Source organism: Gracilinanus agilis, chromosome 3, assembly GCF_016433145.1.
Source record: "Gracilinanus agilis isolate LMUSP501 chromosome 3, AgileGrace, whole genome shotgun sequence".
NCBI lineage: Eukaryota > Metazoa > Chordata > Mammalia > Didelphimorphia > Didelphidae > Gracilinanus > Gracilinanus agilis.
The window spans coordinates 395,193,651-395,208,316 of NC_058132.1; the positions used below are offsets into that span (position 1 = coordinate 395,193,651).

The 14,666-nt window shown below is 33.3% G+C and overlaps 1 protein-coding gene across 1 annotated transcript in view; it reads right to left on the minus strand.

Moving 5' to 3' along the window:
• The window catches only part of CFAP47 (cilia and flagella associated protein 47), an 859,036-nt gene that overhangs the window by 256,129 nt on the left and 588,241 nt on the right, over positions 1-14,666 (minus strand). The gene's annotated exons all lie outside the window — the stretch shown is intronic.

Sequence of the window (14,666 nt, forward strand, 5' to 3'; positions counted from 1 at the left end):
AAAAATAATACCTACTTCCAAAGATTATGATGAGGATCAAATAAAATAATATTTTTAAAGTGCTTTGCAAACCTTAAGGTTCTATATTAGCCCTATGTATTCTTATACAGATCCCTATCTATCTATCTACATATACAGATAGATAGAGATATATGTAGATAGATAGAGATATAAATATAGATATCTCTACTGCTATCAATATCAATATGTATATACAGAATCTGATTAGGGGATCTCTATCTGTATTTGGTATTGCCTTCTTAGGAAAACAAAGTCTCAGAATTCCACAAAAATTCCCACTTTCTTATTCCCTGAACCAGCGGTGAATCAGGGAGTCTAACCTCTTTACTTGACCTAATTTTATAAAGAGCCATTGCTAGTTCTCCAAATTTGCAGACAAGCCTTCATTTTCGCTATGATGTATAAGAAATCATTTTAGCTAAACAATTTTTCTCCCATACGAAATCCCATATCTTCCAATTTCCCAATTCTCCCATAGGCACTCAGTCATTAACATAACTGTTCTCTATATACTTCTTACAATCTTGCTCTCAATTGTCCTTAATTATCTCTCCTCTTATAAACATAATCATGAATTTTAATACTCCCTAATTCACATACTCTGAAATTGCCTCTCTGCTTCTTTTATCCCACTGTCAAGAGTATTAGCATCTTCACTAATGCTGAAGTTGATTAGTAGTATAGCCCTAAGTCCAAAGCTGAATCCTCTACCATATGTTATCTGTCATGAACTTAGTACTAAACACCTTTCCAACTTGGTAGGACCTGACAGAACTTATGTTTAATTGGCATAGTTTTCAAGAAATCACAGTCACTTCCAAACCTAGCCAAGCAAATAAATGGAAAAATAATAATAAAACAAGTAGGAAAATTATACTATCATAAAGACAAAATTAAAAAGGTAATGCTATTACAAAAACAACACTTATTTACAATCCCTTTCTTAAACTTAATGTATATTCTCTATCTGAAACATTTTTCTCTGTTAAATAAATTACTCTTTTCTTCCTATCATTCCTGTGACATACAGTTACTCACAGAAGTAATTATGTACCTTTTGGTAAGAAAAAATAGTTTGTGGAAAAGATCAACTATGAAATGAAAATGCCACTACGTAAAGTCATACTTTTGCTTAAGAAATTCCTAAAACTAATAGCACCTAAAACTCCAAATACTTTGACGATCACATTGTAAACTTGAGAGATTCAAATGGCCTCTTCTGATTTATTTTTTTCTCCATTTCTCACCTACTCCTTAAATACCAATGGTAGAGGTAAGATGTTATTTTTTGTTTAATTTTGCTTTGGGAGAATAGGTTTGGACTTCATTGCTGGTTTCTTCAGATAGTGAAATAATTTTTTCCTCAGTTGCCACATTCTTCCAGATCTTTCCTTTCAATCTCATGGTTACTACTCTAATTAAGGCCTTTATTACCTCATACTATAAAAATTGCAGTTGACTCCTAGTCATACTGTCCTCCTTCAGTGTTTTCCTAAAATCCAAAGTGTACATTGTAATAAGGTTAATCTTCCAAATATATCACATTGTTATTACCCTTCTCAAAAAACTTCAGTATTTGATTTCAGTTAGAAACCTTAAATTAAAGAGTACTTTGCTTAGTGACTTTTACAAGACCAATTATTTGTGCATACACTAGAATAAAGAGTTATCTCAAGGAAAATGGATATATTCAGAATTTCACTAAATAAGGCAGGGAAATAAAAATGAATCTGATAAAATAGAGAATGGGAAAGATATGCCTCCAACTTTAGTTGGCAATTCCTCAAGTATTCCCTTTCCTCAGACTAGTGCAACATGCAGCTTTTGGTATAGAAGTAATCTTAGAGAAAGGGATGCATCTATGGACCACAACAGAGATTGGATTTAATTTTGCATCACATATCTTTGCTTTCTGTATCCCTTAATAAAATTGACATTAAAGGAATTGATTAGCACTACTGTCTCTGTGAGTGTTTACTCTGTGCCAAATCCAAAACCTGAGACAGTTACTCAGAGCTAATTTATTGATCCTATCTGCTCTTTTTAAGTATATCTTCTAATATTTTAAACCTTCCAATTCAGCTAAATTAAATTACTCATAATTTCTAAAAAATGCCTTACATTTCCAGCTTCTTTATAATCTTGTTTCAATTAATCAGAAGACATGACCAATCATTAAAAGCTATGCCCAATCTCTCTATGGTACTTTGCCTATCTGTATATTTATTCTTCAGGACTCAATTTTATCACTCCATTCATAAATGACCTCTCCCTTCTCTGATCTCCTATGTCTTCTTTTTTTTTTGTTAGGGAACTGGCAACATTCTTTCTTATAATTACTTCTTTTGTCTTATTTACTCTCAACCAGACCACAATAGTCTTATAAAACGTTTTAATCCTTTAGAACCTTCCATATAACAAAGATTCACTAACTTTATAATTAATTAATGATTGAATTTAATTATTTTTCATATATATTCACAGGATACTATTCAATGTCACTGCATATTACCAAGATAGCTTACTAAGTATGTCAAAAATTCGAAGTTGAACAAGACAGAGTTATCACCTTAAGAGCTTACAAACTAGCGGAAAGAAAAAGAAAAATCCATGAATAATATTAACACAAAGGATAGATTTTGGTCACAGTTCTGCCAGTTACTATGTGATCACAAGAACATGACAGCCTCTCACAGTCTGTTTTCTTCTCTATAAAGAGAGAATAACACCTACCCTAACTATAGCATAATATTGTTGGGGTCCTCATGGTACATTAGAAAAAGTGGTGATTCTAGAGTCAGCAGAGACAGGTTCAAATATGACTTCTCATTTTTATTATTGAATAACCCTTCACACATCACATGGCCAACCTGGACTTGACAATCTCTTCACCTCTAAAAATTAGATAATTTATTGTGATGGTCACTGATGTCCCTTTCCATCTATTCTCAAAGGAACTTTCCCAATGTAGTTAAAATTATTTTGTTAACTATAAAAAGTCCTATAATACAAGGAATTATTAAATTCATTTGTGAGCCCATAATGATATAAAAAAGGAATCTGGTTATTTTTGTTAGGCTCACAAATCTGTTTTGACTATTAAATGGAAAACCAGTAAATATATAATACCTTCTCTAAATCCTCATATGAAACAAAAGCCAAATTACACTTGAAAGTTTGTTCTTAATTTTTTTATTTCTCCCTATTTTCATTTTTATGTCTGTGTTCTTTCAGGTTCCAGATGGGAACAAGAGAAAAGTTTCCAAATATCATCAGAAGGTGGGAATTTTTTTAGGTACTTCTATCCTGAACTGAGAAAGAGAGCCTTGGAATACTTGTAAGAGAGCTTGTTTCTAATGAGATTTCTAAGCCAAATTTTCAGATTCAATCCACCTAGCTACTTCAGAAAAAGTAACCAAACTTTTGAAGCTTGTTTCAAGTTAAAAACAACTCTAAACTTCTGATATAAGTCCATTATTTTGTAACAAAAATACTATGCAGTATCTAAATAATGACTCCATGCTGCTCATTTAAAATCTGACAAAAATTTGCTGACCTTTCCCATATATTCATGACATGTTATCATCAGCAAGCATTTACTAAATATTATGTGATAAATAATGTGTTGTAAGCTGGGGATACAATAACTATATAAATATGCATATATATATATATATTCTCTGCTGTCAAGAAGCTTATATTGTGGGAGACAATATGTACTCAAAATTATATATGTATATATATATACACATATATTCAATACACATTATATATATAATAAATTCTGGAGAAGATACTAGCAACTGGGGGGTGGGAGATTTGAAGAAAACAGCTCGTTACTTGAGATGTACTTTTAAGGTTGGTAGGGATTCTGATGACACAATGCATTTCTAGTATAGAGGAGCCTGCCCAAAGTCAGAGATAGGAAATTGAATTACATGTAGAGAATAGAAAATTGGACATTTTGGCTGGACCAAAAGATATGGAATACAGTAATGTCTTATCAGCCTGGAAAAATTGTTTGGTGATGGATTCTGACAGGTTTTAAATAACAAGCAGAAGAACTTTTAATTTGATCTGAGATGTTATAGAGAACCACTGAAGTTTATTGTTTATTATTTAGAGGAGTGACATTTTCAGACTTTTGCCCAGGAAATCCAGCTTTGGCTGTTTTATAGAAGATTTCTTGGAGGGGAAGAGACTTGAGGAAGGGTGGCAAATTAAGAGGTTGTTTTAATCATTCAATTTACAAAATAGTGCTTTCCTATATCAGGGCAACAACTCTGCCCTTGTTAAATCAACTAATTTTTTGATATACAACTGAGTAGTTTCTGGGAAACAGTTCCAACTGACAGGTTTTGAGCATAGTTTGAACTGCCCTTCTATTGTCTTTCTTTATTCTTTCCCCAGTGCAAAGTTGTCTTGGTCTCAAGGTCCTTGCCCCCTCAGAAATGTCCATATACCCTAGAGAAGTAGTACATGTTCCTCTCAAAAGACATGTTTCTTTTCTTAGGAGATGTTTTTTGAAGCTTCTTCTTCTTTTTAGAAAGGATTTGAGATACCAAGAGTTGGTAATGCTAGGAGGCACCTTGTTTTCTTGCATAGAAGAGCAAAATTGTGATAATATTGCTATTTGGAGGTGCATATTTACTTTAAAAAAGGAGACTTTTGCTGACAGTGTGGTATATCTGAATAAATGGAAAAAAGTCATAGAACATCCTTATTTAGCTTTTATTGAAAAAAGGATATGGCCAAACCATAGAGATTTCAAAAGAAGTTAATAATCTGTAAGTTTCCTTTTTTAGGGGTGATACCTAGGTTAGGCATGTGGGCCAGGTGATAGTACTCAGAAAGCTTGACCATCAACTTAAATTACAAAATAAGTTACAAGAGGCATATGACTACTAATTCTATTTACTACAGTTGACTGTCACATGATAAAAACTTGTTGACTCTTCCAGATATGTCTGTGTTTGACACTCTTGGTGTTACTCCTGTTTAGTGTCAGAACTTCACATTAGGAAAAGAAATTGGTTACTGTAGTGAAGATGACATCATCTGTGCTGAGGTTCTGATGTTCCTGGTTCTCCTTTCTTCCTTTGACAGGCATTAGCTTTTTAAAAAATGTCAAAGAGATGTCTGTCAATTGGAGAATGGCTGAACAAGTTGAGATATATGATTGTAATGGAATACTATAAGGACATAAGAAATGACAAGATGATCACACACACACAGACACACACACACACACAAACAACCTGGAAAGACCTTTACATAATGATACAAAGTAAAATGAGAAGAACCAGAAGAATGTTGTACATAGTAACAACAATATTATATTATGATCAAATGTGAATGATTTAACTATTATCAACAAGCAAGGAACCAGGACAACTACAAGAGACTTATTATGAAAAAAGATATGCACAACCAAAAATGGAACAGATGGAATCTGCATGCAGATTGAAATATTGCATTCATCACTTTATTCCCTCTATAGTCCCTACCTACTCACTGATTCCTGAAATTCCAAAATAGAAGCTTCATTTCTTTATATTAAGTCATTAATATCTGTTCAAATAAAATTTTCCATGGAATAGGTCATAATATAAACTGCTATCAGTCACTTTTAGAAATGACTTTCCCACGCCATTCTTCACAGTAAGTTTTGATAAGAAGATAATGTGACCTCCACAAGCCAAAGGGGCTATTAACTTTAACTATTACAATAACTTACTACAAATGCAAGGAGAAAGAATAATGAGTGAAAAAATTCTGGAGTAAAAGAATATGATCAGGTGAGTTTATAGAAATAATATAAGATTTTTTTATCTCTCAGTAACCCTTCATAAAGCTAAAACCCAACATATCATGGTTTTAAAAATACAATGGCTTCTAAATATCACTGTGATGACTCCCCCAAATGGAATATTTTGATTATCCTTAGAAAATATTGATAATAATTGAATAAAATAAGACCAATTAATTGGGAAAGAAACTAACATGTATAGATTTTTTTCTTCAGCTTTTGAGGTGAAATCTAGGGGAAAAAAAGCTAAATACCTTTAGTAAATGCCAAATGGTATGTCAGAACTGAAAAGAATATGGACATATTTGTATTTTGTAAATGATTGGGTTTTATGTTGTTTTTTTAAAACTGAAAAGAATATGAAATTCTAATATCCATATTTCTGCTTTGAATGTGGATAAAAAGTAGTTTTTAAAAGTAACTTTTTGAATTGCAAAAGCTTTACTTCATATTTTCTCTCTTAATGTTTTAACAATGTCCTTTCTCTTACTATTTAGGACTTTTCATATAGTCCATTTCACTGACTCAGTCAAAGTATTTTACTATACTGCTTCCAAAGATTTCCTCATCTTCCCTTGACTTATTTTTTTAAATTAAAAACAATTAATTTTATTTGTAAGCATTTATTTTTCAAATACTCTTACTTCCCCTAGGGAAAAAAACCTGATTATAAATATGCAAAATTAACTAATGTACTAATATTAGCCATATCCAAATATGTTACAGTGGGCATTTTATGTCGATTACCTCACTATCAGGGTGGTATACTTTTTATTTGGCTTAGAGTTTTCTTTTTTTCTTAGAGCATTAATGAAATTATTAAAGTCTTTCAAAGTTTGTTTTCTTTATATCATTGTCATTATATAAATTATCATCTTACTCCTCTATGTTATTATAATGATCATTAACTCATAATTAATCATGTACATATTATTTCTATTACCTATGCCTTCAATAACTTTCCATCATTCAGGAATTGTGTTACCCAAGATAAGAACTCTAGAAAGGCTATCTGAGGCCATCCTTTTCTAGGCAATTGGGAGTTCTACAAGTGAGTCAGAAGCTGATTTCATATTTCCTACAAAAAATTTTCCAGGATTGTCTGTCTATAAAAAGCTGCTTTAAATGCCTATGAGGTATACATGTCTCTTTGGGTAGTTTTCTTAATGCCTAGTACATGAATATAATTAATGAGGAATTACAAAACTATACAAGTATCTAATTTAGGAAGGAAACCATCAAATTAAGATCAGATTTTGCTTCTTTATAAACAATTATTCTTAGTAAAAGTGATAGAGAGAAATGTCGTTTCTGTCACTTTTGCATGTCAAATAATGTTTTTCAAATTGTTAGCCAAGAAAACCAGGAAGAATGAGGGAAAGATGAATGATATATCAAGAAATAATTAAATATAAACAATGGTATTAATTAATCTGTTTACACAAATTATGCATAGGAATATTTTAATTATCTCTGAATATTAATTAGTTTAGTTGGTTATTTTTAACTTCCTGAATGTTTGGAGATAACCATCCTTCAGTCTTTCCAGGCATAAGCCCTTTCTTAAAACTTGAAGATCTTTTAGGGATTGTTTTTCTCGATTCCTTTTGTAACAATTTCCAGAACTGATATGATTTCTTTGAATTCAACGATGCCTTTTATAAAGGCAGACTTTGAAGACTACTCAGAATTATTGGTTCTCAGGTAACAAAAGTACTGCATCTCCTCTCTAACTTTATGAAGAAAACTTGCATGTTTACCAAATGTGGCCATATGGAGATAACATGATAATTCTTTATTATGTACATTAATGGTGTAAGCCACCACATATAATAAAGATATTTAAGTGAATCATAATTGAGGCTGTTCCCACCACTGGTACAGATCAATAACTCCTCTATACATTCCTTTTCTTATTCTGAACAATCCTTCTATTTTTCTTTCTACAAATCTACCACAAAGTAAACATTTTTGTTTTAATTTTGGCATTTGTTTTATGTTTATAATTATTAGTCTAGGTAAATATGTAGGTAATTTATATATGTGTGTATACATATATGTAGCACATAATTTTTTATAATTGGAAAGAGTGTGATCAAGAATTTTTTAAACTAAAACATGTTCTTTATTAAATAAAAGAAATAGAATGATGTTTTGGATACTGGCACTGAGGTCAGGAAGGTCTGTCTTTTTCTGACATATATTGGCTCTATAGGCTTTGGCAAGTTACTGCATCCCTTAATAGTTTGTTTTTTTTTAATGCAGTGTAGTTTTACTTTTTAACATTTTAATTATTTAATTATTTTAAATGCTCTTGTTAGATTTTGAGCCACAAATTATCTCCTTCCCTCTTATCCTCCTCAACCCACATCAACTCTTCATGCTAAATCAGGCAAATCATATGCCCATATTTGCCATATTTCAAAAAAGGCAAGAAAAAATAAAGTGAGGAAAATGATATTTCAATTTGTGCTCAGAATTCATCAGTTCTCTCACTGTAGACGTAGTGCTTTTTCATCCTGAGTCTTTATCTTAGATCATTGTATTGATCAGAGTAGCCAAGTGTTTCACAGTTGATCATCATGACAATATTGCTGTTACAATATACCATGATCTCTCAGTTCTTCCCACTTCACTGTGTATCAGTTCTTATAGCTCTTGCCATGTATTTCTAAAACCATCCACTTCATCATTCTTGTAGTATAATAGTACTCCAAGCCCAGTCATTTGCCACAACTTTTTCAGTCATTCCCCAATTGACGAACATTCTTTTCCACAACAAAAAGAGCTGCTCTAAATATTTCTGTACATCTAGGTTCTTTTCCTTTTCTTTTAATCTCTTTAGAATATAGATCAGGTTTGATCAATGACACATGTAAAACCCAGTGGAATTGGGGGAGGGATCAAGAAATTTTGAAGATCGTATTTATTCATCTTTTCCATTAGAATAGTATGAACACATTACAAAATGTTTCACTATAATAGAGATAAGCAATATCTATAGCATTTCTCTGTTCTAAAAGTTTAGTAATCTTGTCAAAAAAAGGAAATGCAGTTAGTCTGACATGATCTGTTCTTGTTGAAGATATGATGACTTTGCAATTACTGTTTCCTTTTCTAAATGTTTTCTATCACATTAATAATTCCTTTGTGAATTTTCTATTATTAACCAAAGTTAACCTAAGTGAAATGTGATTGCTGGAATCTACTTTCCTTAAAAAATAAAACAAAAGAAAAAATAATATTTATTTTGCATGATGCACCTCTCTATTTCTTGATCATCTCTACTGTCTGAGTAATCAATTAGAAGTGAATGCCTACTGACTTCATATATAACATGATTTTCTTGTCTGTTTATGCATATATTAAACCCTAATTGATAAATTAAACACAGACGATATTACCAACATTCAGTTCAGTAATAATAGAGTACATTGTATGTTATTATACAGTACTGTACAATATTCTTCTACTTTTTCAAGGGGCATAAATTCCAAGACCCCCAGTGGAGGCCTGCAGTAGTTCTCACTTTTACTTTTAACACCTATTTTAATGCTAATGTACAGTACTGTGCTCCCTGTCTCTCCTCCAAACCCTCTCCTTAGCAAACTGCTACCTCCCATTCCTGCTCCCCCACTCCCCCCCAAAAAAAAACCATCCAAGAGAAAACAGAAGTGACACAGTGAAATCTGAGGACAGACCTCCAGGGCAGAGAGAGATCTTTCACCCATTCTTCTCCACTCCCACCAGGTACCAGCCTATCCACCTGCATGTCTGTCTTCCATGGTTAAGTCCCACTTTCCATGTTTTGTTAAACTTTATGCCAGTCCCATCTTTCATATGGTGGGAGACCAGATGAAAAGTCTTGCCTTCCTACTTCCCTTTAAATGACCTCAGGTAACTGAAATGACGGAAAGTTTAGCGGTGCCTAAGAGGTAACTACTATACTCCAAAGTTAAAACCATTTCTAGATATGTCTCCAATTGGTCTTTCCTTAAATGCCATCTGTTATGCTTCCCCACTCTGATTCCTGGATTTCTTCACTGTATATACTTTCTTAATATGCAATGCCCTGTCTTTGGATTAGGATATATCCATCTATAATCATATTCCAGGTACTAGTTTTTCATCAAAACGATTCTCAGTAATACAGCTAAGATAAAAACTTTGTCCTTACATTAGAATTTCTTGTTCAATGTGCTTATTGTTAATTTGAGTCGTGAGTATAAAGGCTTTTGAGGACATGACTTTCCTTCATTATATCTCCTGTGATTTTCTGGGTTCCTTAACTATTTTTAAATGTTTTTTTTAACCCTTGTACTTTGGTGTATTTTCTCATAGGTGGAAGAGTGGTAAGGGTGGGCAATGGGGGTCAAGTGACTTGCCCAGGGTCACACAGCTGGAAGTGGCTGAGGCCGGGTTTGAACCTAGGACCTCCTGTCTCTAGGCCTGACTCTCACTCCACTGAGCTACCCAGCTGCCCCCCCTTAACTATTTTTCATTGTAGTTGCTCACTACTAAACTCAGTGCAGTGGATATATAGGAGTTTTCATCATCCCCTACAATTTTTCATTTTAATGTCACCTCAACAATGTACTACTCCTCCAGCTGTCAGCTAACTGCCATCTGTGTAAAAGGGAAACCAACTTAGATGAGGTGACAAGGCACCTTGGGGAAGAGATGGGAAGAGATAGGTGTCTGGCGAATCAAACTACCACCTTCTCTCTAACACTGATGAAAATAGCAGAGCAATCAGAACTATAAAGAACCTTGAAAAACAGAAGTAAAGATTCCAACCATTGGCCTTGCTTCTAAGACAGTCCCTTGAATGTAGTCATCACTAGGTAAGATTTCATTGTGAAATTTCCACCACCAAAATCACTTTCTGAACAACTGTCATCAACTAGAAGGCAAATCTAAGAGTCCTATAAATGGCCACATTCTTTAAACCAATGATCCTGACACCAAAACCATCATTCCATTTCACTTTACCTATAGAGTTATTGCCTCTGCAGGTGCTTCAGACAAAGCTAGAGAAGATACATAAAAAATTCATCCTCTTTTATCAGGTCTTTAGTACTATGAAATTCTTCAACAACAGAAACTGATGAGTTTTTCTCAATGGAAATGGCATTAAAGGACAAATTTTACCATTATACTCTAAAGTATAATGATAAAGGGAACAGTCCATCTGACTTCTAGCTGAAATATTTTATTTTGTGCTGTCTTCCCCCAGTAGAATGTGTGCTCCTTTAGAGCAAAAATGCATCACCAATACTATCACCAATACTAAACAATCACCTTGTATATAGTAAACATTTATTTTCTCTCTTTTTCATTCATTCATTCATTTCTTCCAGAAGCTGGCAAGGAGCAGCATTCTGACTGCTAAGTAGAGTTTTTTAGTAAAGAGAATAATATCGATGGAGAGAGAGGAGGAGAAAGAGAGAGAGAAAACTTTCTAGATTTGTTTCTCGATTTTGCTGACTCAAGTCTCCCCCAAGACTGGCCAGAGATGACCTAAGGAGATAAGCAGCAGCTCAGAAAGAAAATGCCAGCCAGTTAGGTAGGGAAATCAAGAACAGGAGTCTATTTTTGTTTGTTTTCTATTATTTTTTCTTTATCTTATTTTAATAACAAATTTACACATAAGTTTCCCAAATTTATATGATTCATGTTATCTCCATCCCCTCTTTCTTCCAGCCCACTGCAGTTGACAATATGACAATTCATATTATCACTCAAAACATTTTTCCGCATTATTCAGTTTTATAAGTGAATAATCTTATAAAACCAAAACCTCAAATCATTATACCCAAATAAAGAAGTGATAAATCATATGTTTTCATCTGCATTCCTACTCCAACAATTCTTTCTCTAGAGGTGAAAAGCATTCTTTTTCATAAATCCCTCAGAATTGTGCTGAATCATTGCATTGCTGTTAGTAGCAAAGTCCATCACATTTGATCATTCCATAATATTGCAGTTACTGTGTAAAATATTTCCCTGGTTCTGTTTATTTCACTCTACATCAGTTCACATAGGTCTTTCCAGCTCTTCCTAAAATCTTCCTGTTCATCATTCCTTATAGCATAATAGTATTCCATCACCATCATATATCACAATTTGTTCAGCCATTTCCCAATTGAGGGATGTCCCTTTAGTTTCCAATTCTGTGCTACCACAAAAAGTGCAGCTATACATATTTTTGCACAAATGGGTCCTTTCCCAAGTTTTATTATCTCTTTGGGATAGAGACCTAGTAGTTGTATTGCTGGATCAAAATCTTTTAAAGCTCTTTGGGCATAATTCCAAATTGCCCCCCAGAATGGTAGAATCACTTCACAACTCCACCAGCAATGCATTGGTGTCCCAATTTTGACAATTCCCTCCAACATTTATTATTATCGTTTACTGTCATATTGGCCAATCTAATAGGTATAGCATGGTATCACTGAGTAGTTTTAATTTGCATTTCCCTAATAAGAACAGATTTAGAACATTTTTCATATGATTATTGAAAGTTTTGGTTTCTTTATCTGAAAGCTATCTATCCATATCTTTTGACCATTTATCAGTTGGGGAATGACTCAGATTCTTATAAATTTGACTTAGTTCTTTGTATATTTGAGAAATGAGACCTTTATCAGAGAAATTTATTATAATTTTTTTCTCATTTTTTTGCTTCCCTTCTAATCTTGGTTGTATTGGTTTTGTATGTACAAAATCTTTTTAATTTAATATAATCAAAATTATTCTTTTTACGTCTTGTAAAGTTCTCTATCTCTTGTTCAGTCATAAACTCTTCCCTTCTCCATAGATCTAACAGACATTTTACAATACCCTACTTTACTTATATCATTCTTCACGTTTTAATCATATACCCATTTTGACCTGTTCTTGGTATAGGGTATGAAGGAACTCTAGTCTTAAAACCCAGTATACTCCTCCCTCCATGGCCAAGTTGCACTGGCTCTGCCATACTGTCACTTAAGTGGCCCACCCTGATGAGGAACGCAAGAATCCAGCCTTCCAACACACCATGTGACTATGTGACTTCTATGTCCTGCCACCAGGGTGCACAGGATCCAAGCTCCCTAAATAATTACTTCACACACAACTTATAAACCAAATCTGACAGTAGGTGCAAAATTTGAAAGTCCTCCAGTTCTACAAAGGAAGGGAGGTAGCACATTAGTTCATCTCTAACACAGTCTCCACCTCCCCTAGCCAAGGTTCACTACGATAATCACAGAGTCTTATTTTTCATTGTTGTTATTATTTCTATTTATATTGTTTTAGATATTATATCTCCTTCATTTTATTTCACTATGTATCATTTTCAGTAAGTTTTGTCAGGTGCTGAATTTTTCTTATTCATCATTTTTTATGGTAGTCATACTCCATTACACTTCTCTACTACATTATCTAGACCTTGCCTTTTTGATGGGTCTGTACTATATTTGGCTTATGTAAAAATCATAAAAAGTGCTGCTATAAATGTGGTGGGTGCTGTATGAGGCCTTTCTTTTTTTCATTGACCTTCTTAGGTTTTTATGTCTAGAAATAGGATCTCTAGGGAAAGGAAATACACAGTTTGGTCACTTTTTAAAGGCAGCAGAACATAATGGATGAAACTCTGTCTTTGAAGCCAAAAAAAGCAAAATCAACCCCAGCTCTGTAATATATATAGTCCTAGGCAAATGATTTAGCCTTTTAGTGCTCTAAGGACATGTTTCTGTTGAGTCACTCACTTATGTCCAACTCAAAGTCTGAATTCAGATTCATTGCTTTGATGACACTATAAATTCATCTCATCCTCTTTTATCTCCTTCTCCTTTTTGCCTTCAATACTTCCAATCTCAGAGTTTTTCCAATGAGTGTTGTCTTCTCATTATGTGGCCAATATATTTAAGCTCCAGTTTTAGTATTTGATCTTTCAAAAATTAGTCTTGATTAATTTATGTAAGTATTAATAGGTTTCATCTCCTTGCTGATTAAGGGACTCTCAAGAGTCTTCTCTAACACCACAATTTGAAAGCATGGATTTTGTGATACTCAGCTTTCTTATAGTTCAACTTTCACACCCATATATTACTACTGGAAAAAAACAGTTTGATTATATGGCCTTTTGTCTGCAAGATGTTATTTCTACTTTTTAGTATGCTGTCCAGAATTCCAAGAGCTTTCTTTCTAAGGAGCAAGTGTCTTTTGGTTTCATAGCTGCAGCTGCTGTCTACAGTAATCTTTGAGCCTGAGAATAAAACATCTGACATTACTTCCACTTCTTCTTCCTCTATTTTCCAGGCAGTGATGGGACCATTTGCCATAATCTTAAGAGGGTTTTTGTTTTTTAATATCAAGTTTCAAGCCAGCATTTACACTTTTCTTTTTCACCCTCATCAAGAGTCTGCTTAATTCTTTTTCACTTTCTGCTATTGAAGTATCATCTGTGTGTGAGAGATAGGTGATATTTCTCCCAGAATTCTTAATTATGGCTTTTGATACACTAAGCCTGTCATTTTCCATGATGTACTCTGCATATAAGTTAAATAAATAAGATGACAATATGCAGCCTCATCTTGTTGTTGTTCCATGTTCAGTTCTAACTGTTGACTTGTGACCCACATATAGGTTCCTCAGGAGACAAGGAAGATATCTCTATGAGGCTTGCCACATTTTGTTTTAATCACATAGCAAATGGAAAGGTTTTCATGACCAAAAAGTTAGCATACTATTTACTGTAGAAAATAAATAAATCATATTGATCTTGGCATCCATGGCTGGTCATTCTATAAATATATGAGAAAGTGAGGAATATATATATATATATATA